The sequence below is a fragment of the Rutidosis leptorrhynchoides genome, chromosome 2 (assembly GCF_046630445.1).
Source record: "Rutidosis leptorrhynchoides isolate AG116_Rl617_1_P2 chromosome 2, CSIRO_AGI_Rlap_v1, whole genome shotgun sequence".
NCBI classification, from domain to species: Eukaryota; Viridiplantae; Streptophyta; class Magnoliopsida; order Asterales; family Asteraceae; genus Rutidosis; species Rutidosis leptorrhynchoides.
Window position 1 is genome coordinate 293,184,294 of NC_092334.1, and position 16,924 is coordinate 293,201,217.

The window sequence follows — 16,924 nt, forward strand, 5'->3', positions numbered from 1 at the left end:
ACTTATTAATACAAGAAATTTTTACATATATCATAAAGCATAAGAACACTATATTACATATATTACACCAAACGAATACAACTATCTTATTCCGACTCGCTCGTTTCTTCTTCTTCGGTTTTGGTTCGTTTTGCCAAGTTTCTAGGGATATATGATGTTCCCCTAATACGAGCCGTCGTTGTCCACATTGGTTTAGAAAAACCTGGTGGTTTAGAGGTTCCCGGGTCATTGTTACAACTTAAGGACTTCGGGGGTTGACGATACATATAAAGTTCATCGGGGTTGGAATTAGATTTCTCTATTTTTATGCCCTTTCCCTTATTATTTTCTTTTGCCTTTTTAAATTCAGTTGGAGTAATTTCTATAACATCATCGGAATTCTCGTCGGAATCCGATTCATCGGAGAATTGGTAATCCTCCCAATATTTTGCTTCCTTGGCGGAAACACCATTGACCATAATTAACTTTGGTCGGTTGGTTGAGGATTTTCTTTTACTTAACCGTTTTATTATTTCCCCCACCGGTTCTATTTCTTCATCCGGTTCCGATTCTTCTTCCGGTTCCGATTCTTCTTCCGGTTCCGACTCTTCTTCCGGTTCCTCTTCGGGAACTTGTGAATCAGTCCACAAATCATTCCAATTTACATTTGACTCTTCATTATTATTAGGTGAGTCAATGGGACTTGTTCTAAAGGTAGACATCTATCACATAATATCAAACACGTTAAGAGATTAATATATCACATAATATTCATATGTTAAAAATATATAGTTTCCAACAAAAATGTTAAGCAATCATTTTTAAAGAAAACACGGTCGAAGTCCAGACTCACTAATGCATCCTAACAAACTCGATAAGACACACTAATGCAAATTTTCTGGTTCTCTAAGACCAACGCTCTGATACCAACTGAAATGTCCCGTTCTTATTGACTAAAAAAGTTCCATATTAATTGATTTCGTTGCGAGGTTTTGACCTCTATATGAGACGTTTTTCAAAGACTGCATTCATTTTTAAAACAAACCATAACCTTTATTTCATAGATAAAGGTTTTAAAAAGCTTTACGTAGATTATCAAATAATGATAATCTAAAATATCCTGTTTACACACGACCATTACATAATGGTTTACAATACAAATATGTTACAACAAAATAAGTTTCTTGAATGCAGTTTTTACACAATATCATACAAGCATGGACTCCAAATCTCGTCCTTATTTAAGTATGCAACAGCGGAAGCTCTTAATATTCACCTGAGAATAAACATGCTTTAAACGTCAACAAAAATGTAGGTGAGTTATAGGTTTAACCTATATATATCAAATCGTAACAATAGACCACAAGATTTCATATTTCAATACACATCCCATACATAGAGATAAAAATCATTCATATGGTGAACACCTGGTAACCGACAATAACAAGATGCATATATAAGAATATCCCCATCATTCCGGGACACCCTTCGGATATGATATAAATTTCGAAGTACTAAAGCATCCGGTACTTTGGATGGGGTTTGTTAGGCCCAATAGATCTATCTTTAGGATTCGCGTCAATTAGGGTGTCTGTTCCCTAATTCTTAGATTACCAGACTTAATAAAAAGGGGCATATTCGATTTCGATAATTCAACCATAGAATGTAGTTTCACGTACTTGTGTCTATTTTGTAAATCATTTATAAAACCTGCATGTATTCTCATCCCAAAAATATTAGATTTTAAAAGTGGGACTATAACTCACTTTCACAGATTTTTACTTCGTCGGGAAGTAAGACTAGGCCACTGGTTGATTCACGAACCTATAACAATATATACATATATATCAAAGTATGTTCAAAATATATTTACAACACTTTTAATATATTTTGATGTTTTAAGTTTATTAAGTCAGCTGTCCTCGTTAGTAACCTACAACTAGTTGTCCACAGTTAGATGTACAGAAATAAATCGATAAATATTATCTTGAATCAATCCACGACCCAGTTCTATACGTATCTCAGTATTGATCACAACTCAAACTATATATATTTTGGAATCAACCTCAACCCTGTATAGCTAACTCCAACATTCACATATAGAGTGTCTATGGTTGTTCCGAAATATATATAGATGTGTCGACATGATAGGTCGAAACATTGTATACGTGTCTATGGTATCTCAATATTACATAATATACAATACAAGTTGATTAAGTTATGGTTGGAATAGATTTGTTACCAATTTTCACGTAGCTAAAATGAGAAAAATTATCCAATCTTGTTTTACCCATAACTTCTTCATTTTAAATCCGTTTTGAGTGAATCAAATTGCTATGGTTTCATATTGAACTCTATTTTATGAATCTAAACAGAAAGGTATAGGTTTATAGTCGGAAAAATAAGTTACAAGTCGTTTTTGTAAAGTTAGTCATTTCAGTCGAAAGAACGACGTCTAGATGACCATTTTAGAAAACATACTTCCACTTTGAGTTTAACCATAATTTTTGGATATAGTTTCATGTTCATAATAAAAATCATTTTCTCAGAATAACAACTTTTAAATCAAAGTTTATCATAGTTTTTAATTAACTAACCCAAAACAGCCCGCGGTGTTACTACGACGGCGTAAATCCGGTTTTACGGTGTTTTTCGTGTTTCCAGGTTTTAAATCATTAAGTTAGCATATCATATAGATATAGAACATGTGTTTAGTTGATTTTAAAAGTCAAGTTAGAAGGATTAACTTTTGTTTGCGAACAAGTTTAGAATTAACTAAACTATGTTCTAGTGATTACAAGTTTAAACCTTCGAATAAGATAGCTTTATATGTATGAATCGAATGATGTTATGAACATCATTACTACCTTAATTTCCTTGGATAAACCTACTGGAAAAGAGAAAAATGGATCTAGCTTCAATGGATCCTTGGATGGCTCGAAGTTCTTGAAGCAGAATCATGACACGAAAACAAGTTCAAGTAAGATCATCACTTGAAATAAGATTGTTATAGTTATAGAAATTGAACCAAAGTTTGAATATGATTATTACCTTGTATTAGAATGATAACCTACTGTAAGAAACAAAGATTTCTTGAGGTTGGATGATCACCTTACAAGATTGGAAGTGAGCTAGCAAACTTGAAAGTATTCTTGATTTTATGAAACTAGAACTTTTGGAATTTATGAAGAACACTTAGAACTTGAAGATAGAACTTGAGAGAGATCAATTAGATGAAGAAAATTGAAGAATGAAAGTGTTTGTAGGTGTTTTTGGTCGTTGGTGTATGGATTAGATATAAAGGATATGTTATTTTGTTTTCATGTAAATAAATCATGAATGATTACTCATATTTTTGTAATTTTATGAGATATTTCATGCTAGTTGCCAAATGATGGTTCCCACATGTGTTAGGTGACTCACATGGGCTGCTAAGAGCTGATCATTGGAGTGTATATACCAATAGTACATACATCTAAAAGCTGTTTATTGTACGAGTACGAATACGGGTGCATACGAGTAGAATTGTTGATGAAACTGAACGAGGATGTAATTGTAAGCATTTTTGTTAAGTAGAAGTATTTTGATAAGTGTATTGAAGTCTTTCAAAAGTGTATAAATACATATTAAAACACTACATGTATATACATTTTAACTGAGTCGTTAAGTCATCGTTAGTCGTTACATGTAAGTGTTGTTTTGAAACCTTTAGGTTAACGATCTTGTTAAATGTTGTTAACCCAATGTTTATAATATCAAATGAGATTTTAAATTATTATATTATCATGATATTATCATGTATGAATATCTCTTAATATGATATATATACATTAAATGTCTTTATAACGATAATCGTTACATATATGTCTCGTTTAAAAATCATTAAGTTAGTAGTCTTGTTTTTACATATGTAGTTCATTGTTAATATACTTTATGATATGTTTTCTTATCATAGTATCATGTTAACTATATATATATATCCATATATATGTCATCATATAGTTTTTACAAGTTTTAACGTTCGTGAATCACCGATCAACTTGGGTGGTCAATTGTCTATATGAAACATATTTCAATTAATCAAGTCTTAACAAGTTTGATTGCTTAACATGTTGGAAACATTTAATCATGTAAATATCAATCTCAATTAATATATATAAACATGGAAAAGTTCGGGTCACTACAACAACCACGTCAGTACACGCCACCGACATTCCGGATACTTCACGTAACAGAACCATTCAGTGGTTGACACGTGTATCCAGTGAAATTCGGACATTCTACGCCTATAAATAGACCCCCTGGGTCACCACATTGGACATCATTCTAATCTGAACTTTTGTCAGAGAGAAGTACACTTTCTCTCTCACACAGTTCTTTCTCACTCTAAAATAATATTAGTCGCTTAGCAGCAGTGTGCTAGACGGATCATTACAGACTGATCCACAGATTGATTGAGGCCACCCCACAGATCTTATACCTGTGTTCCGGGTCTGCAGAGATTATTTGTCGAGGGTAAACAACAATCAACAGTATACGCCACACGCTGAGCTGCTAATCTTCTGTACTAGTACCTTACAGCCGCTATACGGAAAATTGTACTAACAGATGGCACCACCCGTCTCAAAGACCACCAAAAACACCAAAAGCACGAAGGCAACTGAAACAACCTCATCAAAAACAACACTTGAACCAATCGATGAAAATCTCATTGAAAACATACCAGTTGGTCAGTTAACTCTTGAAGAGACTTCTGTTGAAGAAGAAGATCATTTGAACACTGACACAGCAGATGATCAAGTTCATGAAACCATACCACGGTTGAGAAAACCATTGATGGGAGGTTCCAGCACAGGAATATGGAAGGCCAGACGAGGAACACATAATGTCTCTTTCAAGAAGACTTATGATGTGAACGCTAAGCATAACAACAAAGGAAAGTCAATTTCTAAATCACAATTTTCCAAGCTATTCAATCAGTTGAATGCTGTAGTTGATGATGAAGGCAAACAACACAATGATGAAGGTTTTTTGGATGATGATTGGAATTTTGAAGACGAAGGTGAACAATTCTTTATGACTGAAGAAATGGCAAGCAAGTTACTGGATCGAATTTTAACTAAAACAGTGCCATCACGATTTAAACAAAAGTTAGCACAACCAACCATCCGTGCAACAGCTGTGGATAATTTGTTTGCTTTGATTACTGGTGATGAAGCTATTAAACCACCAGCAATGGCAGAATCAACACAGTGTTTTATTCCTCGAATTGCAGATTATCCATTACCAAGAAATTTGGGAATTCCATCAATCGGTGTTTATGATGGTACAACAGATCCGGAGGATTTTCTAACTATGTTTGAAAGAGTCATGAGGTTGCAGCATTGGGAAGATGAAACTACGTGCCATATGTTTCCAATGGTACTGCAAAAAATGGCACGCGAGAGGTTCGCTAGTTTGCCACCAAGGAGTATTACCAGTTTCCTTGATTTGAGGGCAAAATTTGTGATGCAGTATCTGAAATGTCCCGTTCATATTGATTATAAACGTTCCATATTAATTGATTTCGTTGCGAGGTTTTGACCTCTATATGAGACGTTTTTCAAAGACTGCATTCATTTTTAAAACAACCATAACCTTTATTTTATCAATAAAGGTTTCAAAAGCATTATGTAGATTATCAAATAATGATAATCTAAAATATACTGTTTACACATGACTATTACATAATGGTTTACAATAGAAATATATTACATCAACATATGTTTCTAGAATGCAGTTTTTACATAATATCATACAAACATGGACTCCAAATCTTGTCCTTATTTTAGTATGCAACAGCGGAAGCTCTTAATATTCACCTGAGAATAAACATGCTTTAAACGTTAACAAAAATGTTGGTGAGTTATAGGTTTAACCTATATATATCAAATCGTAACAATAGACCACAAGATTTCATATTTCAATATACATCCCATACATAGAGATAAAAATCATTCATATGGTGAACACCTGGTAACCGACATTAACAAGATGCATATATAAGAATATCCCCATCATTCCTGGACACCCTTCGGATATGATATAAATTTCGAAGTACTAAAGCATCCGGTACTTTGGATGGGGTTTGTTAGGCCCAATAGATCTATCTTTAGGATTCGCGTCAATTAGGGTGTCTGTTCCCTAATTCTTAGATTACCAGACTTAATAAAAAGGGGCATATTCGATTTCGATAATTCAACCATAGAATGTAGTTTCACGTACTTGTGTCTATTTTGTAAATCATTTATAAAACCTGCATGTATTCTCATCCCAAAAATATTAGATTTTAAAAGTGGGACTATAACTCACTTTCACAGATTTTTACTTCGTCGGGAAGTAAGACTTGGCCACTGGTCGATTCACGAACCTATAACAAATATGTACATATATATCAAAGTATACTCAAAATATATTTACAACACTTTTAATACATTTTGATGTTTTAAGTTTATTAAGTCAGCTGTCCTCGTTAGTAACCTAAAACTAGTTGTCCAACGTTAGATGTACAGAAAAAAATGATATATATTATCTTGAATCAATCCACGACCCAGTGTATACATGTCTCATGCTAGATCACAACTCAAAGTATATATATTTTTGGAATCAACCTCAACCCTGTATAGCTAACTCCCACATTACTGCATATAGAGTGTCTATGGTTGTTCCAAATAATATATACACATGGGTCGATATGATATGTCAAAACATTTGCATACGTGTCTATGGTATCCTAAGATTACATAATATATTAGAATACATGTATAATACAATATAAGTTAGCTAGGATATGATTAATATAGATTTGTTACCAATTTTCACGTTGCTACAACAAGAAAAATTATCCAATCTTGTTTTACCCATAACTTCTTCATTTTAAATCCGTTTTGAGTGAATCAAATTGCTATGGTTTCATATTGAACTCTATTTTATGAATCTAAACAGAAAAAGTATAGGTTTATAGTCGGAAATATAAGTTACAAGTAGTTTTTTTAAAGGTAGTCATTTCAGTCGAAAGAACGACGTCTAGATGACCATTTTAGAAAACATACTTCCACTTTGAGTTTAACCATGATTTTTGAATATAGTTTCATGTTCATAAGAAAAATCATTTTCCCAGAAGAACAACTTTTAAATCAAAGTTTATTATAGTTTTTAATTAACTAACCCAAAACAGCCCGCGGTGTTACTACGACGGTGTATGTCCGGTTTTACAGTGTTCTTCGTGTTTCCAGGTTTTAAATCATTAAGTTAGCATATCATATAGATATAGAACATGTGTTTAGTTGATTTTAAAAGTCAAGTTAGAAGGATTAACTTTTGTTTGCGAACAAGTTTAGAATTAACTAAACTATGTTCTAGTGATTACAAGTTTAAACCTTCGAATAAGATAGCTTTATATGTTTGAATCGAATGATGTTATGAACATCAATACTACCTCAAGTTTTCTGAATAAAGCTACTGGAAATGAGAAAAATGGATCTAGCTTCAAAGGATCCTTGGATGGCTTGAAAGTTCTTGAAGCAGAATCATGACACGAAAACAAGTTCAAGTAAGATTTCCACTCGAAATAAGATTGTTATAGTTATAGAAATTGAATCAAAGTTTAAATATGAGTATTACCTTGTATTAGAAAGATATCTTACTGTAAATAATAAAAATTTCTTGAGGTTGGATGATCACTCTACAAGATTGGAAGTAAGCTAGCAAACTTGGAAGTATTCTTGATTTTATGAAACTAGAACTTGTAGAATTTAAGAAGAACACTTAGAACTTGAAGATAGAACTTGAGAGAGATTAATTAGATGAAGAAAATTGAAGAATAAAAGTGTTTGTATGTGTTTTTGGTCGTTGGTATATGGATTAGATATAAAGGATGTGTAATTTTGTTTACATGTAAATAAGTCATGAATGATTACTCATATTTTTGTAATTTTATGAGATATTTCATGTTAGTTGCCAAATGATGGTTCCCACATGTGTTATGAAATGTCCCGTTCTTATTGATTAAAAACGTTTCATATTAATTGATTTCGTTGCGAGGTTTTGACCTCTATATGAGACGTTTTTCAAAGACTGCATTCATTTTTAAAACAAACCATAACCTTTATTTCATAGATAATGATTTTAAAAAGCTTTACGTAGATTATCAAATAATGATAATCTAAAATATCCTGTTTACACACGACCATTACATAATGGTTTACAATACAAATATGTTACAACAAAATAAGTTTCTTGAATGCAGTTTTTACACAATATCATACAAGCATGGACACCAAATCTCGTCCTTATTTAAGTATGCGATAGCGGAAGCTCTTAATAATCACCTGAGAATAAACATGCTTAAAACGTCAACAAAAATGTTGGTGAGTTATAGGTTTAACCTATATATATCAAATCATAATAATAGAACACAAGATTTCATATTTCAATACACATCCCATACATAGAGATAAAAATCATTTATATGGTGAACACCTGGTAACCGACATTAACAAGATGCATATATAAGAATATCCCCATCATTCCGGGACACCCTTCGTATATGATATAAATTTCGAAGTACTAAAGCATCCGGTACTTTGGATGAGGTTTGTTAGGCCCAATAGATCTATCTTTAGGATTCGCGTCAATTAGGGTGTCTGTTCCCTAATTCTTAGATTACCAGACTTAATAAAAAGGGGCATATTCGATTTCGATAATTCAACCATAGAATGTAGTTTCACGTACTTGTGTCTATTTTGTAAATCATTTATAAAACCTGCATGTATTCTCATCCCAAAAATATTAGATTTTTAAAGTGGGACTATAACTCACTTTCACAGATTTTTACTTTGTCGGGAAGTAAGACTTGGCCACTGGTTGATTCACGAACCTATAACAATATATACATATATATCAAAGTATGTTCAAAATATATTTACAACACTTTTAATATATTTTGATGTTTTAAGTTTATTAAGTCAGCTGTCCTCGTTAGTAACCTACAACTAGTTGTCCACAGTTAGATGTACAGAAATAAATCGATAAATATTATCTTGAATCAATCCACGACCCAGTGTATACGTATCTCAGTATTGATCACAACTCAAACTATATATATTTTGGAATCAACCTCAACCCTGTATAGCTAACTCCAACATTCACATATAGAGTGTCTATGGTTGTTCCGAAATATATATAGATGTGTCGACATGATAGGTCGAAACATTGTATACGTGTTTATGGTATCTCAAGATTACATAATATACAATACAAGTTGATTAAGTTATGGTTGGAATAGATTTGTTACCAATTTTCACGTAGCTAAAATGAGAAAAATTATCCAATCTTGTTTTACCCATAACTTCTTCATTTTAAATCCGTTTTGAGTGATTCAAATTGCTATGGTTTCATATTGAACTGTATTTTATGAATCTAAACAGAAAAAGTATAGGTTTATAGTCAGAAAAATAAGTTACAAGTCGTTTTTGTAAAGGTAGTCATTTCAGTCGAAAGAACGACGTCTAGATGACCATTTTAGAAAACATACTTCCACTTTGAGTTTAACCATAATTTTTGGATATAGTTTCATGTTCATAATAAAAATCATTTTCTCAGAATAACAAATTTTAAATCAAAGTTTATCATAGTTTTTAATTAACTAACCCAAAACAGCCCGCGGTGTTACTACGACGGCGTAAATCCGGTTTTACGGTGTTTTTCGTGTTTCCAGGTTTTAAATCATTAAGTTAGCATATCATATAGATATAGAACATGTGTTTAGTTGATTTTAAAAGTCAATTTAGAAGGATTAACTTTTGTTTGCGAACAAGTTTAGAATTAACTAAACTATGTTCTAGTGATTACAAGTTTAAACCTTCGAATAAGATAGCTTTATATGTATGAATCAAATGATGTTACGAACATCATTACTACCTTAAGTTCCTTGGATAAACCTACTGGAAAAGAGAAAAATTGATCTAGCTTCAACGGATCCTTGGATGGCTCGAAGTTCTTGAAGCAGAATCATGACACGAAAACAAGTTCAAGTAAGATTATCACTTGAAATAAGATTGTTATAGTTATAGAAATTGAACCAAAGTTTGAATATGATTATTACCTTGTATTAGAATGATAACCTACTGTAAGAAACAAAGATTTCTTGAGGTTGGATGATCACCTTACAAGATTGGAAGTGAGCTAGCAAACTTGAAAGTATTCTTGATTTTATGTAACTAGAACTTGTAGAATATATGAAGAACACTTAGAACTTGAAGATAGAACTTGAAAGAGATCAATTAGATGAAGAAAATTGAAGAATGATAGTGTTTGTAGGTGTTTTTGGTCGTTGGTGTATGGATTAGATATAAAGGATATGTAATTTTGTTTTCATGTAAATAAGTCATGAATGATTACTCATATTTTTGTAATTTTATGAGATATTTCATGCTAGTTGCCAAATGATGGTTCCCACATGTGTTAGGTGACTCACATGGGCTGCTAAGAGCTGATAATTGGAGTGTATATACCAATAGTACATACATCTAAAAGCTGTGTATTGTACGAGTACGAATACGGGTGCATACGAGTAGAATTGTTGATGAAACTGAACGAGGATGTAATTGTAAGCATTTTTGTTAAGTAGAAGTATTTTGATAAGTGTATTGAAGTCTTTCAAAAGTGTATATATACATATTAAAACACTACATATATATACATTTTAACTGAGTCGTTAAGTCATCGTTAGTCGTTACATGTAAGTGTTGTTTTGAAACCTTTAGGTTAACGATCTTGTTAAATGTTGTTAACCCAATGTTTATAATATCAAATGAGATTTTAAATTATTATATTATCATATATGAATATCTCTTAATATGATATATATACATTAAATGTCTTTACAACGATAATCGTTACATATATGTCTCGTTTAAAAATCATTAAGTTAGTAGTCCTGTTTTTACATATGTAGTTCATTGTTAATATACTTAATGATATGTTTACTTATCATAGTATCATGTTAACTATATATATATCCATATATATGTCATCATATAGTTTTTATAACTTTTAACGTTCGTGAATCACCGGTCAACTTGGGTGGTCAATTGTCTATATGAAACATATTTCAATTAATCAAGTCTTAACAAGTTTGATTGCTTAACATGTTGGAAACATTTAATCATGTAAATATCAATCTCAATTAATATATATAAACATGGAAAAGTTCGGGTCACTACAGTACCTACCCGTTAAATAAATTTCATCCCGAAATTTTAAGCTGTTGAAGGTGTTGACGAATCTTCTGGAAATAGATGCGGGTATTTCTTCTTCATCTGATCTTCACGCTCCCAGGTGAACTCGGGTCCTATATGAGCATTCCATCGAACCTTAACAATTGGTATCTTGTTTTGCTTAAGTCTTTTAACCTCACGATCCATTATTTCGACGGGTTCTTCGATGAATTGAAGTTTTTCGTTGATTTGGATTTCATCTAATGGAATAGTGAGATCTTCTTTAGCAAAACATTTCTTCAAATTCGAGACGTGGAAAGTGTTATGTACAGCCGCGAGTTGTTGAGGTAACTCAAGTCGGTAAGCTACTGGTCCGACACGATCAATAATCTTGAATGGTCCAATATACCTTGGATTTAATTTCCCTCGTTTACCAAATCGAACAACGCCTTTCCAAGGTGCAACTTTAAGCATGACCATCTCTCCATTTTCAAATTCTATATCTTTTCTTTTAATGTCCGCGTAGCTCTTTTGTCGACTTTGGGCGGTTTTCAACCGTTGTTGAATTTGGATGATCTTCTCGGTAGTTTCTTGTATAATCTCCGGACCCGTAATCTGTCTATCCCCCACTTCACTCCAACAAATCGGAGACCTGCACTTTCTACCATAAAGTGCTTCAAACGGCGCCATCTCAATGCTTGAATGGTAGCTGTTGTTGTAGGAAAATTCTGCTAACGGTAGATGTCGATCCCAACTGTTTCCGAAATCAATAACACATGCTCGTAGCATGTCTTCAAGCGTTTGTATCGTCCTTTCACTCTGCCCATCAGTTTGTGGATGATAGGCAGTACTCATGTCTAGACGAGTTCCTAATGCTTGCTGTAATGTCTGCCAGAATCTTGAAATAAATCTGCCATCCCTATCAGAGATAATAGAGATTGGTATTCCATGTCTGGAGACGACTTCCTTCAAATACAGTCGTGCTAACTTCTCCATCTTGTCATCTTCTCTTATTGGCAGGAAGTGTGCTGATTTGGTGAGACGATCAACTATTACCCAAATAGTATCAAAACCACTTGCAGTCCTTGGCAATTTAGTGATGCAATCTATGGTAATGTTTTCCCATTTCCATTCCGGGATTTCGGGTTGTTGAAGTAGACCTGATGGTTTCTGATGCTCAGCTTTGACCTTAGAACACGTCAAACATTCTCCTACGTATTTAGCAACATCAGCTTTCATACCCGGCCACCAAAAATGTTTCTTGAGATCCTTGTACATCTTCCCCTTTCCAGGATGTATTGAGTATCTAGTTTTATGAGCTTCTCTAAGTACCATTTCTCTCATATCTCCAAATTTTGGTACCCAAATCCTTTCAGCCCTATACCGGGTTCCGTCTTCCCGAATATTAAGATGCTTCTTCGATCCTTTGGGTATTTCATCTTTTAAATTTCCCTTTTTTAAAACTCCTTGTTGCGCCTCCTTTATTTGAGTAGTAAGGTTATTATGAATCATTATATTCATAGATTTTACTCGAATGGGTTCTCTGTCCTTCCTGCTCAAGGCATCGGCTACCACATTTGCCTTCCCCGGGTGGTAATGAATCTCAAAGTCGTAATCATTCAATAATTCAATCCACCTACGCTGCCTCATATTCAGTTGTTTCTGATTAAATATGTGTTGAAGACTTTTGTGGTCGGTATATATAATACTTTTGACCCCATATAAGTAGTGCCTCCAAGTCTTTAATGCAAAAACTGTAGTGACCCGAACTTTTCCATGTTTATATATATTAATTGAGATTGATATTTACATGATTAAATGTTTCCAACATGTTAAGCAATCAAACTTGTTAAGACTTGATTAATTGAACTATGTTTCATATAGACAATTGACCACCCAAGTTGACCGGTGATTCACGAACGTTAAAACTTGTAAAAACTATATGATGACATATATATGGATATATATATATATATATATATATATATATATATATATATATATATATATATATATATATATATATATATATATATATATATATATATATATATATATATATATATATATATATATATATATATAGTTAACATGACACTATGATAAGTAAACATATCATTAAGTATATTAACAATGAACTACATATGTAAAAACAAGACTACTAACTTAATGATTTTTAAACGAGACATATATGTAACGATTATCATTGTAAAGACATTTAATGTATATATATCATATTAAGAGATATTCATACATGATAATATCATGATAATATAATAATTTAAAATCTCATTTGATATTATAAACATTGGGTTAACAACATTTAACAAGATCGTTAACCTAAAGGTTTCAAAACAACACTTACATGTAACGACTAACGATGACTTAACGACTCAGTTAAAATGTATATACATGTAGTGTTTTAATATGTATTTATACACTTTTGAAAGACTTCAATACACTTATCAAAATACTTCTACTTAACAAAAATGCTTACAATTACATCCTCGTTCAGTTTCATCAACAATTCTACTCGTATGCACCCGTATTCGTACTCGTACAATACACAGCTTTTAGATATATGTACTATTGGTATATACACTCCAATGATCAGCTCTTAGCAGCCCATGTGAGTCACCTAACACATGTGGGAACCATCATTTGGCAACTAGCATGAAATATCTCATAAAATTACAAAAATATGAGTAATCATTCATGACTTATTTACATGAAAACAAAATTACATATCCTTTATATCTAATCCATACACCAACGACCAAAAACACCTACAAACACTTTCATTCTTCAATTTTCTTCATCTAATTGATCTCTCTCAAGTTCTATCTTCAAGTTCTAAGTGTTCTTCATAAATTCTACAAGTTCTAGTTACATAAAATCAAGAATACTTTCAAGTTTGCTGGCTCACTTCCAATCTTGTAAGGTGATCATCCAACCTCAAGAAATCTTTGTTTCTTACAGTAGGTTATCATTCTAATACAAGTTAATAATCATATTCAAACTTTGGTTCAATTTCTATAACTATAACAATCTTATTTCAAGTGATGATCTTACTTGAACTTGTTTTCGTGTCATGATTCTGCTTCAAGAACTTCGAGCCATCCAAGGATCCGTTGAAGCTAGATCCATTTTTCTCTTTTCCAGTAGGTTTATCCAAGGAACTTAAGGTAGTAATGATGTTCATAACATCATTCAATTCATACATATAAAGCTATCTTATTCGAAGGTTTAAACTTGTAATCACTAGAACATAGTTTAGTTAATTCTAAACTTGTTCGCAAACAAAAGTTAATCCTTCTAACTTGACTTTTAAAATCAAATAAACACATGTTCTATATCTATATGATATGCTAACTTAATGATTTAAAACCTGGAAACACGAAAAACACCGTAAAACCGGATTTACGCCGTCGTATTAACACCGCGGGCTGTTTTGGGTTAGTTAATTAAAAACTATGATAAACTTTAATTTAAAAGTTGTTATTCTGAGAAAATGATTTTTATTATGAACATGAAACTATATCCAAAAACTATGGTTAAACTCAAAGTGGAAGTATGTTTTCTAAAATGGTCATCTAGACGTCGTTCTTTCGACTGAAATGACTACCTTTACAAAAACGACTTGTAACTTATTTTTCCGACTATAAACCTATACTTTTTCTATTTAGATTCATAAAATAGAGTTCAATATGAAACCATAGCAATTTGATTCACTCAAAATGGATTTAAAATGAAGAAGTTATGGGTAAAACAAGATTGGATAATTTTTCTCATTTTAGCTACGTGAAAATTGGTAACAAATCTATTCCAACCATAACTTAATCAACTTGTATTGTATATTATGTAATCTTGAGATACCATAGACACGTATACAATGTTTCGACCTATCATGTCGACACATCTATATATATTTCGGAACAACCATAGACACTCTATATGTGAATGTTGGAGTTAGCTATACAGGGTTGAGGTTGATTCCAAAATATATATAGTTTGAGTTGTGATCAATACTGAGATACGTATACACTGGGTCGTGGATTGATTCAAGATAATATTTATCAATTTATTTCTGTACATTTAACTGTGGACAACTAGTTGTAGGTTACTAACGAGGACAGCTGACTTAATAAACTTAAAACATCAAAATATATTAAAAGTGTTGTAAATATATTTTGAACATACTTTGATATATATGTATATATTGTTATAGGTTCGTGAATCAACCAGTGGCCAAGTCTTACTTCTCGACGAAGTAAAAATCTGTGAAAGTGAGTTATAGTCCCACTTTTAAAATCTAATATTTTTGGGATGAGAATACATGCAGGTTTTATAAATGATTTACAAAATAGACACAAGTACGTGAAACTACATTCTATGGTTGAATTATCGAAATCGAATATGCCCCTTTTTATTAAGTCTGGTAATCTAAGAATTAGGGAACAGACACCCTAATTGACGTGAATCCTAAAGATAGATCTATCGGGCCCAACAAGCCCCATCCAAAGTACCGGATGCTTTAGTACTTCGAAATTCATATCATATCCGAAGGCTGTCCCGGAATGATGGGGATATTCTTATATATGCATCTTGTTAATGTCGATTACCAGGTGTTCACCATATGAATGATTTTTATCTCTATGTATGGGATGTGTATTGAAATATGAAATCTTGTGGTCTATTATTATGTTTTGATATATATGGGTTAAACCTATAACTCACCAACATTTTTGTTGACGTTTTAAGCATGTTTATTCTCAGGTGATTATTAAGAGCTTCCGCTGTCGCATACTTAAATAAGGACGAGATTTGGAGTCCATGCTTGTATGATATTGTGTAAAAACTGCATTCAAGAAACTTATTTTGTTGTAACATATTTGTATTGTAAACCATTATGTAATGGTCGTGTGTAAACAGGATATTTTAGATTATCATTATTTGATAATCTACGTAAAGCTTTTTAAACCTTTATTGATGAAATAAAGGTTATGGTTTGTTTTAAAATGAATGCAGTCTTTGAAAAACGTCTCATATAGAGGTCAAAACCTCGCAACGAAATCAATTAATATGGAACGTTTTTAATCAATCAGAACGGGACATTTCAGTTGGTATCTGAGCGTTGGTCTTAGAGAACCAGAATTTTGCATTAGTGTGTCTTATTGAGTTTGTTAGGATGCATTAGTGAGTCTGGACTTCGACTGTGTTTACTTGAAAAATGATTGCTTTACAAATTTTGTTGGAAACTATATATTTTTAACATGTGAATATTATGTGATATATTAATCTCTTAACGCGTTTGATATTATATGATAGATGTCTACATCTAGAACAAGTCCCATTGACTCACCTAATAATAATGAAGAGTCAAATGTAAATTGGAATGATTCATGGACTGATTCACAAGTTCCCGAAGAGGAACCGGAAGAAGAGTCGGAACCGGAAGAAGAATCGGAACCGGAAGAAGAATCGGAACCGGATGAAGAAATAGAACCAGTGGGGGAAATAATAAAACGGTTAAGTAAAAGAAAATCCTCAACCAACCGACCAAGGTTAATTATGGTCAATGGTGTTTCCGCCAAGGAAGCAAAATATTGGGAGGATTACCAATTCTCCGATGAATCGGATTCCGACGAGAATTCCGATGATGTTATAGAAATTACCCCAACTGAATT